The sequence below is a fragment of the Lepidochelys kempii genome, chromosome 11 (genome assembly GCF_965140265.1).
Source record: "Lepidochelys kempii isolate rLepKem1 chromosome 11, rLepKem1.hap2, whole genome shotgun sequence".
Classification (NCBI taxonomy): Eukaryota; Metazoa; Chordata; order Testudines; family Cheloniidae; genus Lepidochelys; species Lepidochelys kempii.
The window spans coordinates 7130244-7152308 of record NC_133266.1 but is presented as its reverse complement, the minus strand read 5'-3'; positions in this window follow the sequence as shown (position 1 = coordinate 7152308).

Sequence of the window (22065 nt, the reverse complement as noted above, 5' to 3'; positions counted from 1 at the left end):
TCCACCCCCTCTCGCCTCCTACGAAGTCTTTCCATGCCTCTGTGCTTAATGTACGGTGACAACTTTTGTCACTACCAATTTGAGGTGAAAACCTAGCACAGTTGAAGCAAATCAGAGCTTTGCCATGGACTTCAGGGGAACAAGGACTTGCACCTGACCCTGCAGATTGTGAGCTTGTGCTCTTAATTTCCTTCCTATATGAATCTGTTAAAAAGAGACTTAACCCCCCCCCCCCCCCAACTTCCAACTGTTCCTACATGGCCAAAGTACTTTATAAGCACTAACTAATTAATTCAAATGAGATGTACAAATGGGGAAAAATTGCCAAAGTATTGAACTTTGAGAATTGTGCTGAGTGTCTGTGGTTACTGGACCATGAGGTCACATAGCTAAGGTGATTGCTGTCCATGATTCCAAATACTACTCTCACTTATATTCACTTCATAGTCACACAGGTGCAACTCAGAGCAGTATTTGGTCCATGTTGTCTAACTGAAGAACTTCTCCATGCTGGCTGGAATGTATCCTGTATAGTGAACTGAAATAGGGCAACTAGGATGAGCAGTTTTAAAAGTATAAAGCTAGCGGAATACTCAGAAACAGTGTTCACAGACTTATATTTGGATTCTAAATGGCAGTTCAGTTATGTACTTGTTTTATTCCCTTTTTGCAGTTACAACCTACTGTTCAGAGATGATCAGGCACCGTGGTGATGGACATGACATAAATAATAGAAAAGGGTTTGTTTCATCTGCCCCTTTGCATCTGATCCTCAAAGAATATGAGTCTGCTACAGCTCCCACTTCAGAGACAGCTCTTCAGCTCAAAAGTTTAGAAGTTCAAGCTCTTAGCTCTGGAGGTCGCTGATTTAATCCCTAGTGAGGACCAAGATGTCTATACTTGTGCCAACAACATTTTGTTCACACTAATATTTGGAGAATGGCCGTTCTTCATCTCAGTCTCTGCATATGAATGGGAGCATTCATCATTCATCATTCACTATTTGTCGTTTTTCTATTCAGCCTGGATGATTTGTCATCTTCCTAACTTAAGAAATTCCAGGAGTAAAATACCATGTGACCAAGAGGCCACTCAAACACCAGGAATAATGAATGAAAAATCATCAAAGGAAACGGTTTATGAGCAACCCATGAAAATTGATGGTCCCAAGTCTTTCCTGCGGTGGATAACTCAACCTTTGCCGTTGAGTGTCAGTGCATAACGCCCACTGGGAGAACTACTGACTCAAAGCACTGACCTCCAACCGGCCACTGGCTGGTGGGATACCTGGGTCTGCATAACATGTGTAAAGGAGCACAAATCTCATATACCAGCCTTAACCATCAGTGCAATCACTGAAACTGGTACTCTCTAACAAGCGCCTGTGTCAAAAAAAGTGAGCTGTAGCCCACGAAAGCTTAAGCTCAAATAAATTGGTTAGTCTCTAAGGTGCCACAAGTCCTCCTGTTCTTTTTGCGGATACAGACTAACACGGCTGCTACTCTGAAAAAAAATAAGAGACTGCAGTATCCAGCACCTTTCCACAAATATGATTTTACCAACAATGTTCATCAATCCCCAGTTAAGATTTAGCGTGACAACTGCCTGACTCTCCACAATAAACAGGCTCAAAAATGCCATGTGTTATATCTTCCCTTGAAAAATATAACATTTCTCAGTGTGGTAACTGTCACTCCACTAAATTTAATGAAAGTCAAGTATACAGAGGAGATTTACAAGCCTGTGGCTTTATTGCGGCTGCTACAACAATGTTTTTTGTAATCAACAAAACAACTATACTGTAAACATGCTTTATACTTTCCCTGGCAGAAAGTTTTATGACATTTTATAAATGTCAAGAAAGGTGGGAGGGGGGTGAGAGGGAGTGGGCGGGGGAACGTGATCTTGTCTTATTTGTTTATTTATTTATGGATTTGTCTCTTGCCAACTGCATTTAAAAGGCCTGGGATGCTATTTGTGAGTAAATGGCATGGCTGCAAGAGCGAATAAATTCCACCATGATAGAGAGACTTGAACAATTTGGTGCTAAAGAAGAGTTATGGTAATTGTGAAACAAAAAAGAGCTCCTGCATTCCACTTCGAAATAGGCACCGGGGAAGCTCATAAGAGGTTTAGTTTTCAGTAAAACCTTTCAGAATTTTTCTTTCCACAGCGGAGGTGTTTTGAACCAGGTTCTAACTTGAACCATGGGTCTACAAGAGGCAGTAAGACCTTCCTAGCAAGGGCTATCCAGAACCTGGGGCTGGGTGCATGTGCTTAAGCAGGGCAGCTCAGCCACTCACTCCTTCCCTAGAACAGGCTGGCAGGAAACGGGCAGATCTTTGGCTCCACTTTGCCTGCTTGCTGGTCAGCATAACTGAGGCAAAGTGGCTATGGGGCGGCAATTCATTACCGGTATAGGCCAGCAGTCTACCCTTCCAGGAGCAAGGAGGGAGCAGAGGAGGAATTGTGAGTCAGAGGGATCTCTCTGAAGCATGCTGGATCCTTCTGGGGTTCCTCCACACCTGGTGCAGTTTACATATCACCTGTTGCCAAGGCTTTGCCTCAGATTCCAGTCTAGTTCTTTTAGATAAAGGTATCTAGCAAAATGACTCCTATTTAGACAACAACAAGTAATTGTATTGTCTCATGATAGATTGTGCTGTGTAGCTGGTAGCACTGGTCAGAGTATGGGGTGAGGGAGTCGTGGAAAAATTACAAAAATCATAAAAATCATCAGAATTTTCAACAGAAAATTTCAACTTTTCATTGAAAACCTGGCAACTGAAAACTATTTTGTTTGTGGCTGAACCAGGAAAAAAAAAAAAAATCAGAGCTTTCTGTTTTCTGGTGAAAAAAAATTGAAGTTGTTCAGTGACGCAGATTTTTATTTTTGTGTACCAGCCAATCACACGGGCTTATCTGTGCTTGGTGGTTGTTAAACTAATCTGGACTCAAGAGAATCCCTTTTGAGAAATGTATAATTGTGGTTAAATTTTTTGTCCATTATGTGTTATCAATCAATTGGTTACTGATTCTTGACAGATTAATAATTATCTATTATTAGTTATCAATAGGCCCAGTTCACACCTGGCACACATTTACCCAGTTGTGCTGGCTTTACCATAATTGCACTCACTTATGCAATGCATGTGTTTGACCTTCTACTATTTGGGGTGGAATTCTTCTGCTCATAACACATATTCTAGTAAGGAACGTAAAATAAGTTTAGAATTTGAACTCTGACTTACTTTAAACTCAACTATTTTCAGAAACGGTTTGTTCTGCCAGCAATGGCCAAGTGATTTGAAGAGTTCAGGCTGTATTATTGCCATATGAAGCCACACTGCTTACAACACAGCGGAAGACATGAGCTAGGATAACAGAGGGGTTTTGACAGGTGAATTTGAAAAAATGCAATTTCATTTCTAGTTACAGAAGATGCTCTAAAATAACAAGCTTCGTCATGCTCACTCTTGGAATTAATTACATCCACAACTCCAGTTACCCCAACCCCAGCAAGCAATTTTATGGTCATGTGCTTACCATATATTTAAATTTTATGGTCATGTGCTTACCATATATTTACCATATATATATTATGCTGAGATGTTACAGAAGGTCATCATCACCTTTACTCTGCCCACTCTGAGATAAAGGTTTAATCACAGTCGCGCAAATCTTCTTAGCCCTACATCAAAACCTGACCCTGTTATCAGTCTGTATCTCTATCTTAGTCACTGGTGGCTTGGTCTACACATACCATGTATTGGTCTCTGTTCTTTAACCAGCACAGTCCATCTTTCTTCATTTATTCTAGAAGCATGCCCAGCTCGCTACTATTTTAGATTTTCCTCCAGTCTTCAGGAATATACCCCTTGCCTTGATTTGCATTATTACTTTTGTGTTCTTCTCCAGGATTTGATTCCATTTAGAGCTGAAAAGAAAATGGCAAAGATATTTCCTGAACGTTTTTTGAAATTTTTCAATAAAATTTCATGAGAATTTCAGATTTTAAAAAAAATCTATCACTTCTTTCAGATGGTTGGAATTTTATTTGACAAGCTTTCATTTCAATATTAGGCATCTATCCAACAAAGTGCTGAAATACATTATCTATTCGAAAACATTTTCCTGGATCGGGGTTTTAGATAATTTCTTTATCTCTTGATCCATGTTTACCTCCTGTTCCACCTTTTGATCAATTGTACCTTTTTCTGCCCCACCTATCATGACTAAGACGACGTTTTAGTCATGGGTATTTTTAGTAAAAGTCATGAACAGGTCACTGGCAGTAAACAAAAATTCATGGCCTGTGACCTGTCCATGACTTGTAATATATACCCCAAACTAAAACTTGGACCAGGGGACTGCGGGTGCTCGGGGTGTGATCCAGGGGCAGAAGTACCCGGCCTGGATCCCCTGATGGTGCTGGTGGGGGGGAGGGTTGGCGTGGATGGCAGGATCCCTACCCAGCTCTGTGCAGCCCCCTGGAAGTGGCTGGCATGTCTCTGCAGCTCTTAGGAGGAGGGACCATGGGGCTCCACATACTGCCCCCCAACACTAGCACTGGATCCGCAGCTCCCACTGGCCAGGAACTGCAGCCAATGGGAGCTGCGGGGGCGGTGCCTGCAGGAACCTCCTGGCCCCTCCACCTAGGAGCTGCAAGGACATGCCAGCAGCTTCCAGGGTCATCCCGCCGGAGGTAAACGCTGCCCTGCACCCCAACCCCCTGCTCCAGCCCTGAGCCCCCTCCCGCACTCAAACTACTGCTGCTGCTGGGGAAGGGGGGAGGCATGGTGACCGGAGAATGCCCCAGCAGTGGCTGGTGCAGCTGGCCCAGGGGCTGCCCTAGCTGCTCAGGCAGCCTGCACCGGCTGCTGCAGGAGTCACGGAAAGTCATGGAATCCGTGACCTCTGTGACAGCCTTAATCATAACTACTAGTGGTGAAAGTTTGTACACTCACCTCTTTTACATGACTATGGTAAATCTTGTACAAAGTATGCCTTTTTGGGTATCATTTGAAAACTCATAATTTGCTGATCATTATTGTCCTGGTAAAATGTCTGTGGCAACATTTTATGTAAAGTTATAAAATTCTACTGTATGATATTACAAGACATGTTCCAAATCTGGAGAACAGGCACAAACTAGTCCCTGAGACACAAAAGGGAAGCTGATACCTCAGCCAGGTGTCAGCTCAATCAAATGGACCAACACTTAGTTAAGTGGCCCTTCTTTGGCACGAAAGAGGGTGAAGAGCTACATGTTGACAAAGAAGCAGCTTGAAGTTCCCATCCCCACAGACTTTCTGTCTCCTGAACCTCAGCTGGGCATGATTCTCAAAGAAGAGGAAAAACTATAAGAGGGGAGATTATTCTTCAGGTATTGATGATGCCATGGTTAACAAAGGAAGCAGCACTGGACTGGGGAGAGATCCTGACTGAAAGAAATTGAGCCAGTAAGCCTAGTGGAACATGTGGCGAGAGAGTGAATGTCAGGGTCTCCCAAGAATCTGAACTGGACCTGTGCTGTTAAACACATTCATAAATGATGTGGAAAAGGGGATGAACAATGACGTGGCGAGTTTGCAGATTGGATTTAACTATTTTAAGTAATTTAGTATCAGCTTGACTGTGAAGAGTTACAAAAGGATCTCACAAAACTGGGTGCCTGGACGACAAAATGGCTGATGAAATTCAGTGCTGATAAATGCAAAATAATGCACTTTGGAAAACATAATCCCAAACTTACATATAAAATGATGGGGTCTAAATTAGCTGTCACCACTCAAGAAAGAGACCTTGGAGTCATTGTGGAGAGTTCTCTGCAAACATCTGCTCAATGTGCAGCTGCAGTCAGAAAGGTGAACAGAATGTTTGGAACCATTAGGAAAGGGATAGATAATAAGACAGAAAATGCCATAATGCTACTATATAAATACTGGTACTCCCACAGCTTGGATACTGAGTGCAGTTCTGGTTGCCCCATCTCAAAAAAGATATATTAGAATTGGAAGAGGTCCTGTGAAGGGCAACACAAATAATTAGGGGGATGGAACACCACCATCACCACCACAAGTATGTTTTGGGAGGTGAATGTGAAAGACAGAGTGTGTGTGTGTGAGAGACACTCTGTGTGTGTGTGTGTGTGTGTGAGGGAGAGAGAGACACACGCTGCCCCTTTAAGTATATCGGCACTCACCAGTCTGAAGCCTGCTTGTTCAGACACAGCAGCAGCCGCCAGCAAGTTCCATCCCATGTCTCACTCCTGAGCCCTGTCGTGTCATCCTGCCCCCGCTTTGCAGAGATGGGATACAGCGGCGGGGTGGGGAAAGGGAACACCCTGACATCAGTGCCCCCTTCCCCCTCCCACCCCGCACAGCAAGCAGGAGGCTCCTGGGAGCTGCTGGCCAGGGGCTCCAAGGCAGAGGGCAGGAGCAGCGTGGGGAGGGGCACCTGAAGTGCATGGCACTTGATAGAGGGCTGGGTGGCTGCGCAGCTTAGAGGGAACTTAGCAGTCAACCTGTAGAACTTGTCGACAGGGGATGCTGTGAAGGCCGAACGTATCACTGGGTTAAAAAAAGAATTAGATACATTCATGGAGGATAGGTCCATCAGTGGCTATTATCTAAGATGTTCAGAGATGCAGCCCTATTATTCTCTGGGTGCCTTAAGCCTCTATCTGATGGGATGGACCACTCAATAATTGCCATGTTCTGTTCTTTCCCTTTGAAGCACCTGGCAATGGGCATTGTTGGAAGAGAGGATACTGGGCTAGATGGACTATTTGCCTGACCCAGTATGGCCATTCTTATGTTCTTACATCCTTCGCCGAATCACGTGGTCTTCTTTATGACCAACGTGATTTGGGACACAGACAGAAGACAGTCAGTCTGTGCCCTTCATAGCTTGCAGTCTAAATTCTGTAAGGGAGCTAAAATCACCCTCTGTTATCCAATGCCCCTAGCATTTGCTGGATATACATCTGCTTGCAATGGGGAAAACTCTCGTGTCCAAACTTAGCATTATTTGTTTATTTTGTTCAAAGAAGAAAACTTACCTTTCGGCCTTATGCTCTTTTGTCTTCTAGCTATATCACCAGTCTGTATAAAACCATCTTCTCAACACACTAAATAAAAAAGTCCAGACTCAAAGAGATACAGCTAAAGAAAAAAAAAGAGGCACTATGCTGAGAAATAATGCTGAGAAAGAAAAAAAAAGTGGGTTTTGAGCCAACTGCTGTCCTGCCTCTCTGCTTTATGTCACAGCTCAGTGTACTGCAGCATGGAGCCATCTCACTACACAGGTGACGATGGGCCTTGAAGGGCCGTTTAAAGCACTCTACATTTTTCAGAGTGCATCACAATTAACAAAACACCTGTTCTGAACAATCGTGCTAATTTTCACTGTAATAATCCAAAGAGCCCTCTATATAATCCTCACCTGTTCTTTAACTATAGGGGTGTTGTCTGCTAGTTGCACATTTGGCTTCACTGCCTAACAGATCGGGTAATGGTTCAAAACTCCTTTTAGGGAACCTTATTTACTATCCCTGGAGTGGCCAATGTGAATTGTTTATTCTGAGCTGAACTGTGACTTGGACTATGGACCATAAAAGGGAGAGAGAAATGACCTCTCCCTCTGCCTTCCACATCCCCACAAGCTGCCCAGATCTTGGGTCCAGTGCATGTAGGGGAACATAGGGCTGCCCACCCACTGACTCTCTTCCTCAGAGCAGGGGCATGCATGTGAGGGAGCAGGGGTGTGCTGGGGGAGCAATGGATGGGCCAAGCCTTGTCTCCACGTTCCTGCCACCGTGAGATAATGTTGCTGAAGCAGCATAGAATGGATAGTAACTTACTATTGTTACAGACCAGCACTACGTCTCCACTCCCCAGGAGCAAGGTGTATGTGAGACATGATGTCTCCCTGGGCTACTCCTAGGATGATGCAGCTTAGAGACTACCCCTTATTCAGGGCTGTATTTAAAGATAGTCTTGCCCTATGCCATGTGCCTAATGATATGGTGGTCATAGAGAGCAATCTGGATCACTTGGTGAGCTTGGACTATTCAAGCAAAATGTGTTTTAATACAGCAAAATGCATCATTGTATATGTAGGGATAATGAATGCAGGCCATGCCTACAGAACTGAAGACAATACCCTGGAAAGCTGTGACTCTGAAAAGCATTTAGGGGTCATCGTGGATAACCCCTACATGCTATCAGTGCTTGAGCTATTGAGCTATCAGTGCAATGTCGTGGCAGAAAGGGCAAATGTGATCCTTAGATGTATAAACAGAGGAGCTGGGCGTAGGAGTCGGGAGGTGGGTTCCACCTCTTTATCCACCATCAGTGAGTCTGATACTGGAACAGTGCATCCAGTTTCAATATCCACCTCTTAAAAGGGATATTGAAAAATTGGAGAGGCTGCAGAAAAAAAGCCACAAAACTTATTTGAGAGCTGGAGAAAATAGCCTGACAGTGAGAGACTTAAAGCACTCTGTCTGCTCCGTTATCAAAAAGAAGTCTGAGAGCTGGCTTAGTTAGGGGTCTAAGTACCTTCCTGGGGAGAAAACACTGAGTTTTAATTTAGCAGAGAATGGCATAACAAGAATCAATGGCTGGAAGTTGAAGACCAGAGGACATCCGGTGTCCTGATTTATGTTATAACAAATCCAGCAAGGGTTTCAGGATTGCCCCTACGCGGCACCCCATGGCCAACTGCAATTTCCTGCCACCAGTAGCACTCAGGTAGTCCTTCCCCCAAAGCACAGTTTCCCACAGGCTCCCTCTGGTGGAGTCAAAGGTGGTGGAATCTCTGTGAGGTGATAGTAGTACAAGGCCTATGACACATAGTTGATTGGCTTTGCTTCAATCAACTAGAGGACAGCAACACATAAATACTAGCCAGTTCATTGTCCAATTTCCATTAGAATTTGTCTCCCTCTGCTCCTTCACACCCAGAACTTCTGTATTTGTTTTTCCACTCTGCTGCTCTCTAATTTTTCCACTAGATATTTTTGTCTCTACCCCCAGGTAGAGACAAAAGCAAATATTCCATAGAAAAATGTCATTCGTTTTCCTTCGTAAAAGCAGAAAAAAAGACTAAAATGGTCCATGTTCACTCTGTAAATGAGAGTTCTTTCATCACAGTATCTCATCTTTCCTGGCAGACCACTGATTCCTGCACCCATCTCTGCCCTGCTGCCCCATTCAGAACTCTTCTCAACTTACTTACCCCCCTACCAGCAGACATAATTACAGGCTGCATCATTAATCAAATTGTACGCCCAGGCAAAACATTAATATCTCAAGTGAAAGAGTCAAAAGCACATATTTCCATTCTAAATAGGAAAATGTACAGTCTTACTATGGGGATCGGATTGTAGGCTTCTGACACTCCCTTTCTTATTAAAATCATAAAGCATATACAAACTAATGTTGGCAATAATGGCAAGTTGTCTTCTACAACAATCAAGTTTAATTGTTCATTCTGACACGCTCCAGCACTATTAAACACAGATTACTCAGAACAGAATAAATGAATATAAAGTAAGTTGGCCGGCCACTCTGCACACATCAGTGGAAATAATGAATTACATCATCTCATGAAAATGCATAAAGAGCCAGGGAAGGTCAAGAGCTTGTATAATTTCACGTTGTCCATTTCAGCTCCAATTTTCCAAAACAGAATATGTTATGGGGATGGCTTATTTCTTGCATAAGAGGTCATTTTATTTTTTATATTTTTTTTAAGATAGCATTTGAGTATAAAATTCAGTAAGTAGTTAAGATATTTACCTTTAATTTTTTGTTTTCAACCTACATTATATATTCTTATTAGTCAGTGACTTTTGTAAAGTGATATCTTTGTTATTATTGTTGTTGTTACAACAACCTATTTAACTATGTGGAAAAATTGGAGAGAGTCCAGCAGAGGGCAATAAAAATGATTAGGGGACTGGAACACATGACTTACGAGGAGAGGCTGAGGGAACTGGGATTGTTTAGTCTACAGAAGAGAAGAGTGAGGGGGGATTTGATAGCTGCTTTCAACTACCTGAAAGGTGGTTCCAAAGGGGATGGATCTAGACTATTCTCAGTGGTAGCGGATGATAGGACAAGGAGTAATGGTCTCAAGTTGCAGTGGGGGAGATTTAGGTTGGATATTAGGAAAAACTTTTTCACTAGGAGGGTGGTGAAACACTGGAATGCGTTACCTAGGGAGGTGGTGGAATCTCCTTCCTTAGAAGTTTTTAAGGTCAGGCTTGACAAAGCCCTGGCTGGGATGATTTAATTGGGGATTGGTCCTGCTTTGAGCAGGGGGTTGGACTAGATGACCTCCTGAGTTCCCTTCCAACCCTGATATTCTATGATTCTAACTAGAAAATGCACAAAAAAGAACAAGATCTACTAGCAGAGGGAGTGGATTATACTGATTATTATTATTCTTTGTATTACCAGCAGCACCTAAGTATCCCAGCTAAGATTAAGGTTCCATTGTGCTAGGCACAATACACGGATATAGTAAGAGGCAGTCTCTGCACCAATGAGTTTATAAATTTTAATAGACAAGGGAGATGAAGGGTGAAATTCTAGGCTCATGTGGCTCGCTGATTTTGTTGTTTTAACATTCGACATTATTTTATAAAAGAAAGACTAATAGAAGAATTGCATCAACAAATAAGGACATTATTGCCTTATATACGAATGTAACTATTACATGGCTAATGTTCTGTAAAAGCATATAGTTAGGTTTGGAAGGATTAGATTTTTAAAATCGGTAAATGTCAGTAAACATCAATTTCACCATACACATACAAAACGAGGAAAAATATTTCCAGTGATGATAATTGAAACTTACAGAAAGGCAAAGTAAGAAAAATGCTGCTTGAGATGTAATTAGAGTTTGATCTAAGGATATTTACTTTGTATATTTTGAATGTTATGTTGACAATTTGTTATAACCTTTATAAAGTTTTAACTCTTTGAAATCAATACCTATGATCAATAAATAATTATTATCTGATCCACCCTGTTGCCTGAACCCACCCCCTCCCAAAATTTCCAGCAACTGTGAATCTTTGAATCGATAAAAATAAAAAAAAGCTTTAAGACATCACTACTATTCATTGAAATTTATATATATATATATATATACATATATATATATATATATATATATATATATATATATATATATATATATATATATAGAATTCTGTCAAGCCAAGGGATAGTACACAAAATATTCATGTGAACTGCATTCATTTTACTAATCCCATCAATCTTCTTGCTCAGTACCGAGGACAGAACTATATGCCGGGGGATATCTCAGGTCTGTAATTGACTCGATAATGTATCTCTTTCCCTCCCTCACATTTCAACTCCAAGCATTTTGATGGCTATGAAATTCTCAGGAAGTGGGAAAGCATAAAAATCTGCTAATGATACTAATACTGCCAGAAATGCTTTTCTATTCACGCAATCACCTTATCGAAAGCACCAGAAGAGGCAATGGCATATTTTCATGAGGGTGAAAGCAGAACATTTTAATGAGCACTCCTGTATTTATGTCAAATAAAATCAACTACTTAGACTGTTCTTTGCACAAGAAGTGTGACTTTAGAAACGCTGTTCAAAAGTCCATTTGGGATCACAGACATCTTAGAAATGTAGGACTGGAAGGGAGCTCAATAGGTTATCTAGTCCAGTCACTGGCACACATAGCAGCACTATGTATTATCTAGCTCACCCCTTTCAGGTGTTTGTCTAACTTGTTCTTAAAAACCTCCAGTGATAGAGGTTCAACAAGATCCCTAGGTAATTTGTTCCAGTGCCTAACTACCCTGAAAATGAGGAAGTCTTTTCTAATGTCTAACCTCCCTTGCTGCAATTTAAGCCCATTGCTTCTTGTCCTATTCTGACTGGTTAAGGAGAACAATTTATCACCCTCCTCTTTATAACAATCTTTACACATTTGAAGACTGCTATCATGTTGCCCCTCAGTTTTTTCTTCTTCAGACTGAACAAGCCTGATTTTTTCAATCTTTCAATCTTACAGAGGTCATATTTTCTAGACCTTTAATCCTTTTTGTTTTTCTCCTCTGGATTTTCTCAAATTGGTCCACCTTTCCTGCAGTTTGGTGCCCAGAACTGGACACCATACACCAGCGGAGCTCTTATCAATGATGGGTGAAGTGGAAGAATTGCTTCTCACCTCCTGCTTACAACAATCTGCTAATACATCCTAGAATGATGTCTACTTTTTTTTTTTCAACAATTATTTTGTTGACTCATATTTTGTTTGTGATCCACTATAGCTCCCAGACCCATTTCTGCTGTGCTCCTTCCTAAGCAGTCATTTCCCATTTTGTAGCTGTGCAACTGATTATTCCGTCTTTGTGTTTGGCCTCATTGGATTTCATCCTATTTATTTCACACCATTTCTCCAGTTTGTGCTTAAGGGCCAATCCAAAGCCCACTGAAGTCATCAAAGCCCAGGAAAATTAATGGGCATGGTAAGCGTGAAAAATCTCAACCTATTATTGTATTAATATTATTTGTCTGACAGAAGGAGGCAGCGATCAGAACCCCACTGTGTCAGGTGCTGTAACACACAACAGGTTCATTTTGAGGAGCCCTTATTCATTGAAATAGTCCCTTTGGTTTCAAAGGAACAACTCACATAAGTAAGTATTTACTGGCCTGTGTAGGGACCCCTTAATCTACCCCATTGCAAGGGACAATCCCAGCCGCAAAGGGCTTCCACACACTGTTATAAGTTTTCGTGAGCTACAGTATGCATCTGATGAAGTGAGCTGTAGCTCATGAAAGCTTATGCTCAAATAAATGTGTTAGTCTCTAAGGTGCCACAAGTCCTCCTTTTCTTTTTGCGGATACAGACTAACATGGCTTCTACTCTGAAACTTGTTATAAGTTTTGTAGCATTAATTATCTTTAAGGCTTATGAAAATTTGACCATCTGGATTTTTCTGAGTTCCCACCTCTAAGAATTGGCAGGCAGCATGGCTTAGTGGATAGAGCACTGGACAGGGTGGCAGAAACCCTGCATTCTGTTCCTGGCTCTGCCACTAGCCTGCTAGGTGATCTTGGGCAAGTCACTTTAACCACTGTTTGCCTCAGTTTCTCCATCTTTAAAATGGAGATAATGATACTGCCCCCTTTTGTAAAGCATTTTTGGAGTAGAAGTGAGGTGCCTAAATCCCTTTGTGGCTCTCACCCTGGGTGTCTAGCGGCCAGCGCACTGGAGTGGGACTCAGGAGACATTGGTTCAATTCCCTCCTTAACCACGTCTTGTATGACTTGTGTATAAGTCACTAAACCTATCCTGTCCCTCAGCTCTCTAGCTGAAAAAATGCGGCTAAATTCATTGACAAGCAGGAACTGCTCACCACACTACTAAAGTGATATGGGCCATATAAGTATCTTGGAGAGATGAAATGAAGCAAGGCATTTCCAGCTCTGTGAAACAGGATATTCCCACTGCAGCACTCCAACTCTTCCTAAAGTCCGTAACTTACATTTGAAATTTTTTCCTCCCTGTCTCGTTTTGAATGCCTGCCTATACAAAGAGAAACCTCAGATGATTCACCACTGAGCTGGATAATATTTATGACCTGAAGCACAGTCAAGCTTCTGGCTAGTATTTATTTTAAATGCTTTGTTTTTCCTGCTATGGAGGAGATTTACAAATACCAACCACCTGAAATTAAAGGTCAAAAATTTGATTTAAAAGATAGGCAGAAGTGAATCTGTGTGCTTGTGCTGAAGAGCTAGAATATAAAAAAGCGTGGCAGGAGACTCAGTCTGGCAAAAGCTCCCATCCAGTGCGAGAGAAGCACTTGAAACCTTCGCAGAAGATGGCCGAGTAGGTGCCTTGGGTGTTTTCATTGTTACTGAGGGATAAACCAGCAAGCCTTTGATATGAAGTGGATTGCCTCCTAATTATCACCTCTCCACTGTTGAGTTTAATTTCCCTTTATAACCAAACTGCAGCAGAGGGTATTAAAAAAAATGAAGTAAAACAATCCTGGAGGTGTTTGAAATCCATGTGACATACTGCTCCTGGTTACAGTCTCCAAGAGGAAAAATATCTCGAGGCACTTTGACAGCATATTTAATGGGCTTGTAACTCTGACAGTGTGAACAGTGAACACCTGTTCAAAGTCTTTTCTTTGGCTACAGTTCCGGAGCGGTCCCAGTGCGTTCTGAGACACTGAGGCTATGTCTACACTTGAAATGCTGCTGCAACACAGCTGCTGCACTGTAGTGGCGTTGGTAGAGCGCTTCCATGTGGACAGGGACGGCAGGGATTCTCCAGGTGTGGTAGGTAATCTGCCTGCCTGAGAGGCGGTAACTAGGTTGACAGAAGAAGTTTCCCATTGACCTAGTGCTGTATACACCAGGGATTAGGTCAGCTTGACTAGGTGTCTCAGAGGTGAGTGGATTTTTCACATCCCCGAGAGATGTTGCTGTGCCAATGTCACTTTTCACTGTAGACCAGCCCTGAGAATGACTTGCGAATACACCTGCACACAAGTGTCGGTGACATATTCTCTTCCCACAAACATTCTTGCATCACGATATTGGTTGGTGCAGATGTTTTCACCAAGCAAGCAGAAGGGGTAGTGAACAGCATCAAAGGACATTCCTAGTTGTTATCTGGATAGATGCTGGCAAAAAAAAAAAAAAAACCTTGTCAGCAGTATTTCCATAGCTCTAACCATTACACAGGAGATAAAGAAAGGAGGTGAAGAAATTATTATCATTTGCATTAATGTAGTGCCTAGGTGCACTAGTCACAGACTAGGACCACATTGTGCTAGGCACTGTACAAACAGAACAAAGAGAAGCTAGGAAGCTTACAAGTGAACTATAAGTTAAGAGGCAAGAGATGGCTACAGATAGGGTGACAGGGACTACAAAGAAATTATGGCCAGAATGATAAGCTGTGGTTTCAGTATACTAACAGCCTAACCTTGTCACAATGCTATGACTGCAGGGGAGTTTAGGGGTCAGAATAGAACTTTCCAAGTTGGAATCTCACCTGGAAAATGAGGTTAACTCCCCTACTCTTGATGCATGTGCATTGGATCTTTAAAGCCTACAAGGGATCTGGCTTTTGGCTTTCCATGTTATCCACAATACAGTACACTCCACTTAAGTACATGTTGCTTAATTTTCTGAATCCATTTACACTCATGAGAAATGTAATATTCTAATAGGGGACAATCTGATGTTAGTTCAGTGTGATATTTTCACTCTGGTTCTAATGACATAACCTGGTTATTCGCATAGCAAGCAGAAGCCCAAATGATGCTCTCAACAGCGTAATCAGTCTGTGTCAGTGTGTAGTCAGAACACTAATCATATTTTGTCCTTTTCTTAAAAAAAAGGAAAAAAAACAGATCTTAGTAACTGCAGCAAAAAAGAAGCTGGAAAATGTGAGACATATAAAAAGGTTAATGGCATGAATACTTAGTCAGCACGGTGAGAAGAAGAGGCAAAATGGATTCTGCCCTCCCTATACATGTTGAATGGCAGTGTTATCCCTTTTCACTGACGCAGCTAACAAAAATTCAGGGACCTGTAGGTTGCTTTAATTGAGACCATGACCTATGGAAAGACACCAAGATCCAGGTCTATAAGACAATTGTTATTCCTACACTCCTTTATGGATGCGAAACCAGGGTGATCTACTGACAGCTCCTCAAGAGTTTGGCGAGGTAACACCAATGATGCCTCCGGAAGATCCTTCGCATCAAGTGGGAAGATGGCTGTACTAACACCAGAATCCTCACTGAGGTCATGGTCACCAGCATTGACGCAATCATCCTCGTGCACCAACCCCGCTGGGCCGGACATTGTGTGCGGATGCCAGACTCTTACCTCCCAAAACAAGTCCTCTATTCTCAGCTCACTCCTGGTCAGAGATCCCGTGGTGGTCAGAGGAAATGCTACAAAGACACACTGAAAGTGTATCTTAAGAAAACTGATGTGGACAACAAAAGTTGGGAGGAGCAAGCCACCAACTGACCTCAATGGCTCCACATCCTTCAGCAGGGAGTGGCCCACTTCAAGGAGAAACACCTTGCCCTTGAAGCTGAAAAGAGAGAGAGAAGGAAGGAAAAAGAAAGAACTTACTCCCAGCAGGCAGCTGACCTGCCAGGAAATGTCTGTACCTACCATGGGCACATCTGTGGTTCCAGGATCAGACTCCTGAGTCATCTCAGGACCCATTTGTAAATCTAGGGTAGAGATCATCCTCGAATCGAGGGATTGCCGATGATGAGTTGGGAGGAGAAATTAGCGATAGGCAGATATTTCTTAGATGCAGTTTTGTTTCTTTACAAAAATGTACAAAATCTGGTTTTCCTGAACACACGAGGAATTATACAACATGACACAGTTCCCTTGCTCACCGATCTAAGCTTCTTTCAGCCAGCACCCAACACAAAACCTCTCTCTGGGCATTTCCCAGGGGAATACAACCGGCTTGTCCAGGTTGTGGCTAGAGCTTCTTTCCTGCTTCTCTGTCTCTATCTCTGGGCTGGTCTATACTGAAAAGTTAGGACAACCCAGCTATGTCATTCAGGGGTGTGAGAAATCTACTTCTGTGCAACATAGTTAAGCGACCTAAACCCCAGTGTAGACAGTGTTAGGCTGATGGAGGGATTAATTAAATGGGAGAAGCCCTGTGGTGCAACTGTCCTACTGTAGCAGTTGAAGTGTAGACAAGAGCTGCCTTTGTCTCTCAAATACACACCCTTACCCAAAGCAATAGCCAGTGAAGCCCTGCACCCACATCGTTCTAATTTCTAGGTTTACTCACATCTGCCTTTGCTTTGGGTGGGGGCTACTATGAAGGAGATTAGCTTCTTACACCTATCTTAAATGAAGGCCAGCAGTTACAAGCACCAGCATCAATGAAGTTTCGCCCAACCCACAGCAGGACCTTATTCCTTGAGTAGCCCCATTGAAACTGATAGGCAAAGGCGGCAGAATCTCATCCTTAAGTGTAGCAGGGAGAGAGAGTTGACCATCAGACAGAGCTCCAAAAGACTCACTTTGGATGGAAGCATGTTCCACTTCTGGGGATTTTCAAGGCATGGGTGCATGCCCATTGCACAGAAGCATAAGCATCCTGTGCATGCAACAATCACATTCATGTTTCATTATGGAGCATAATGGAAACAAGGTGAAGATAGCCAAAAGCAAGTGTCACTTCAAAAGGCATGAAAACATAATTGTTCTTGTTCTCTATAAAATACTGTTAAAACTGCTGAATGGAGAAAAACCCAAGAACAGCAGAAGGGCCCAATCCTGCAAGCTGCTGTCAAGTACCCTAGATTTATAGGCTTTTGGAGCAGGGGCTGTATTGAGGCTGAATCCCCACTCTGAGTGCAGAAGGTGAGGGCCCGCAAGGATTTTAAAAATTAATACTTCCCACTCTAGGCTTGTATTACACTCCCAAGGTTCCAGTTTTTCTCTGACCTTGGCTTGGTAAATGCTGCCACCACCCAAATGCAAAAAAACCCCAACCCTTGGACCCAGGAAGGAGTACTTTGGAATCCCTCCCTATGTGGTACCCTCAAGCCCTTTCACACACCCCTCTGGGGAAGAGCTGAGAAAGAAAACAAAGGAAATTAGCTGTGGCTACCAGCTAATCAAATAACATGCACAAACCCCTCAGGACACCAAAAATCCAATCCTGTTCTTTAAAAACAAAAAGGAAGAAAATACATCTGGAATTTAGGCTTTCACTAGATTTTAAAAGAGCAATTTCAAAAATTAAGCACCCAAAATAGCTTTCTTGGGGGTTCAGCTTAAAAGCTGCATGCAAACAAAAGCATCAGGGGTTAGCTCAGAGGATATCCACAAGCCAAATAAGAAATAAACCTGATAGCATCTAACTAAACATTCCCTATCCAAATGATTTCTTCTACATATGGAAAACACTTTTCATACCTGGTTCAAACCTTACATAGCATTTCTGCTTATAGCATTGCTGGTCTATGTCCCTGCAGCCCAGAGAACAACAGACAAAGGGAAAATTTCTTTCCCCATTTTAAAAAGTTCTAGCCTTCCCATTGGCTCTTTTGGTCAGGTGCCCACTTTTTTTTGTTAATCTGAGGGACATTTTAACCCTTTACAGGTAAAGCAAGTAAAGAACAGCCACCAAGAAGAATTTTATAGCTAACTGGCTGGCTGGGTGTCCATCAAAGGGAGCTATCCCTCCACTTTATTTATCACAGGCTGTCTTTATGTTCTGTGTTTGTACAGCTCCTAGCACAATGGAGTCATGACTGATGACTCCTAACTGCTGTGGTAATAATAATAAACATAATTAATAATACCCTTAATGCCTGGTTAGGTCAATGAACATTGAATGCACCTTGCAGAAGAAATTCAACACCTTACAACATTGGACCCTGAAGGACTGATCTTATTCCCATTGAAGTCAATGGCAGAGCTCCCACTAATTTGCATTGTGCAGAACTGGGCGTTAAATGAACATGAGAGCAACATAATTTTAGATAAAGCCAGTGCTATTCCCCAGTTGTGTATTTCACAGAGATGAGTCCAAACCAAAAATCCTTTTATCGGAATCCCTCCCCATTCCCAAAATGCAGTGCTGTGGATGAAATGAAACCCGGATTGCAACTGCCCTAGTTTTGCAAGAGGAAAAAATAACTACAACAAAACAAAACAAAACTCACCCTATTCAGAGACAGGACAAAACCAAACCTTTTCATCTAAACCCCAAGAACTACAGTAGTTTGGATAAAATAGAACCCAGAGCAAAACTGTGACTGATTAATATATGCACTTTGTGAAGCCAAATCGTTCCCAATCAACAAGGTCCTGCACAAACAAAAATGTCTAGTTATGTGCAGTAATGGTGTTGCTTTATGTAGCACGGGTGTAAATTCACCTAGACTATTTCTGTGTGGTACTGGTCTCCATAGCATAGGAAGGACATAGAACAAACAAGGAAACATAAAGGAGGGCCACAAAAATGATGCAAGGATTAGAGTACGAGATATATGAGCTGAGATGGAAGGAGCTAAACTAATATACAGCCCGCAGAAGAGCAGACTCAGGAGAGACATGACCAAAGTCTATAAATACCTTTCACAGTCTACAAACACCTTCAAGGTAACAATATAAATAGGCCTGGAAGAATTGGATTTTTGTTGGTAAACGTCAATTTCACCGTGCACACACAAACCAGTGAAAAAATATTTCCAGCAATAATAATCAAAATTTACAGCTAGGCAAAGTAAGAAAAATGTTGCTAAGAACCTTTTAGAGTTTGACTGAAGGATATTTATGTTGTATATTTTGACACGTGATGTTGACAATTTGTGTTTCGACAGTTATAAAGCTTTAACACTTTTGAATCTTAACATCTGCTGTCATTAACTAATTATTAGCTGGCCCAATTATTGGGTGTCAGAAAACCTTCCAGGCAATCCCTTGTGGCCTATGACCACACTACTGGCAGCCTGCCTCAGTTTCCTCTCTTGGACTGTTCAAATAAACTTTACATCAGGCTTTTTTCTTGGTCACACATACCCCTCCTAAATGGTAAATAAGACTCAAAATCCCAGAACAGACTCCATACAACCCATACTTCCTCCTCTCGGGCCTTTCTGCCTGGTGCCTTTGCAGTCTCTCTTAAACATCTGTCTGGGGAGCTTTCCTCTGACTCTGCCATAACTTCCTGACTTTCCCCCCTTCACTTCAACTTCCTGCTCCTTTTATACGGGAACCACCTGATTCTTCTCGGGTGGGGTTCATCCTGTAATAAGGGTTGGCTCAGCCTTAGGGTCAAGCCACTGTTCCCTCCCTTTTCTGTCTGACCTCCCTGTCCCCATCATTTCACACCCGCACTTTGAAAATGTTAATAGATACAAATTGCTAAAAGTGCCTTAAAAGTAATCATCCATTTAATGTATCAACATTATATTTAAAAAAAAATCAAATTCTGCCAAGCCTAAATATAAGTAAGGAGAGGGAAATATTGAGCCACTGAAGATGGCAGACAAGTAGCAATGGCTTGAACCTAAACATGAAGAAAGTTTAAGTTCAGTGCTCAGGGATGGTTGAATAGATATCCCAAGGGAGTCTGGTAATTTGGTACCATTACAGCAGATATTCCAGAGCAGGCTGTAAAGCACTCCCATTAATTTTATCGCTTATATTCCTACAGGTATGCAGCTTGAATGACTGTACGAGCCAACTGGCTTGTTTTGGCCCCACTACAAAGAACTACCCCACCTTGGGGTTTTCTTAAACTACTACTTCCCCTCCCCTTGAGTTCCTATTGGTTCCTTTTTCAGAGAGTGCTTCCAGGTGTGTCCTGCCAGGCTGCTAGCCAACAATAGAAATAACCCAAGTTGCTTCAAACAGCTAATGAGCATGCCCACTGCCTGCCACACCCAATTTCCGGATGATCCTGGCCCATTCACCCATCTCCGGCTATTCTGCAGGGATGCAGAGTCCCTCGATACAAAAAAGAAGAACTCTGTATCCTCCCCACTGTATCTTCCCTTATTCACACCACTAAATGCCACAGTGCAAGTGTGTGGGTTACAACTGCACAGAAAAGTTTGATTCCTCTGTCAACCTAGTTTCTGACTTAGGTACGGAGCTGATCTCTCTGTGTTGGTATCAGCCGCTGACCATCCCCTTCTTGTTATGGAGAAAGTAAAGGTATAGTTATAACAACAATATAGCCATTATTAATAATGTACAGAGATGCTGAGCAGTGACAGCTCCTGATGAGTTCAGGTGGAGTTTTTGCTCTGTACTTCTGAAATTTAGGCTGAAGGGGCCAGATCTTCAAAGGTATCTACATGCATAACTCCAGTGGGAGTTAGGTGCCTAAATGCCTTTTGAGGGTCTGGGCCTAGATGCCTCAAGCTGGGTACACAAAAATTCAGGCATGCAAAATTAGTAGACACTTTGGCTTTCTGACTAGACCAAGGTCACACAGGTTGCATGTGTCAGGCCCAGGTATGAGCAGCATATCTCCTGGATCCAAGGCCTGTGTGAGCACCACAGGTTCACCTGCCTTCTCTAAAAGAAAGTTACTACAATAGCAAAGATGTTGTTATCTGAAGGTGAGATGGAAAGGGATTAAAAAGGAGAGAGAGACTCAAACTTCAATGCAAAACAGTCTGTGAATAGCAGAGATGTGAGATAGAAGTGGAAGAAAAAAATAGGAAAGAGAGAAAACATAGCCAGAGACGTGAAGTGAGATAACATATCAGCCACCAAGAAATAGAGATGAAGCTATTTTAAATTCCGTTTCTACTCTGCGGGGAAAAGAATGGTTCCGTTCTGATTAAACCTTCCTGGTCTTTTCTCAGATTATTTGTCAGAATGCAAATATTTATGCACACATCTATCTTGCAATCTTCAATATTATTTTCAGAACAAACATTCCCTGCTGAAAATGAAGGTTAATAATAATCTGTTCTGATTGTGACTGAACTCAGAGGTCTGAGAATATAAGGTACTTCTTGAAGGCTGCTGCCTTCACCTAACAGATGTGGAAACATAGCAATGGCCAACAGATAATGTTTCAGAGCAAGACAAAAAATTCCCAGAATGCAGCCAAAGGGGTTCCAAGCCCTTTTTTTCATACTGTTACCCAATATTTGGCCACCATCAGTTGGTCCTCCTCAGCTTCCCAGCAGCCTCCCTTACCTTAGGGCCTGCACAACCTCAACAGAGATATTGCATGAACGAAGTATGGGAAGCAGCATCCTCTGGTGGTTAGAACAAAGAACAGGGAAAAGCCCTCAATTCTGATGCTGGTCCTGACACTGCCTCACTGTACAGTCTGCTGAAAGTCACCTATGCCAACACCTTCAAACTTGGATTGCAAACCTAAATGAAAGGGGCCTGAATTTCAAAAGCGTTGAACACCCACAGCTCCTATTCAACGCAGTGAGATCTACACAGTCTCAGAACCATTGAAATGCAGGTCACTCATTTAGATGACCAAATATTGATTTAGATGTCT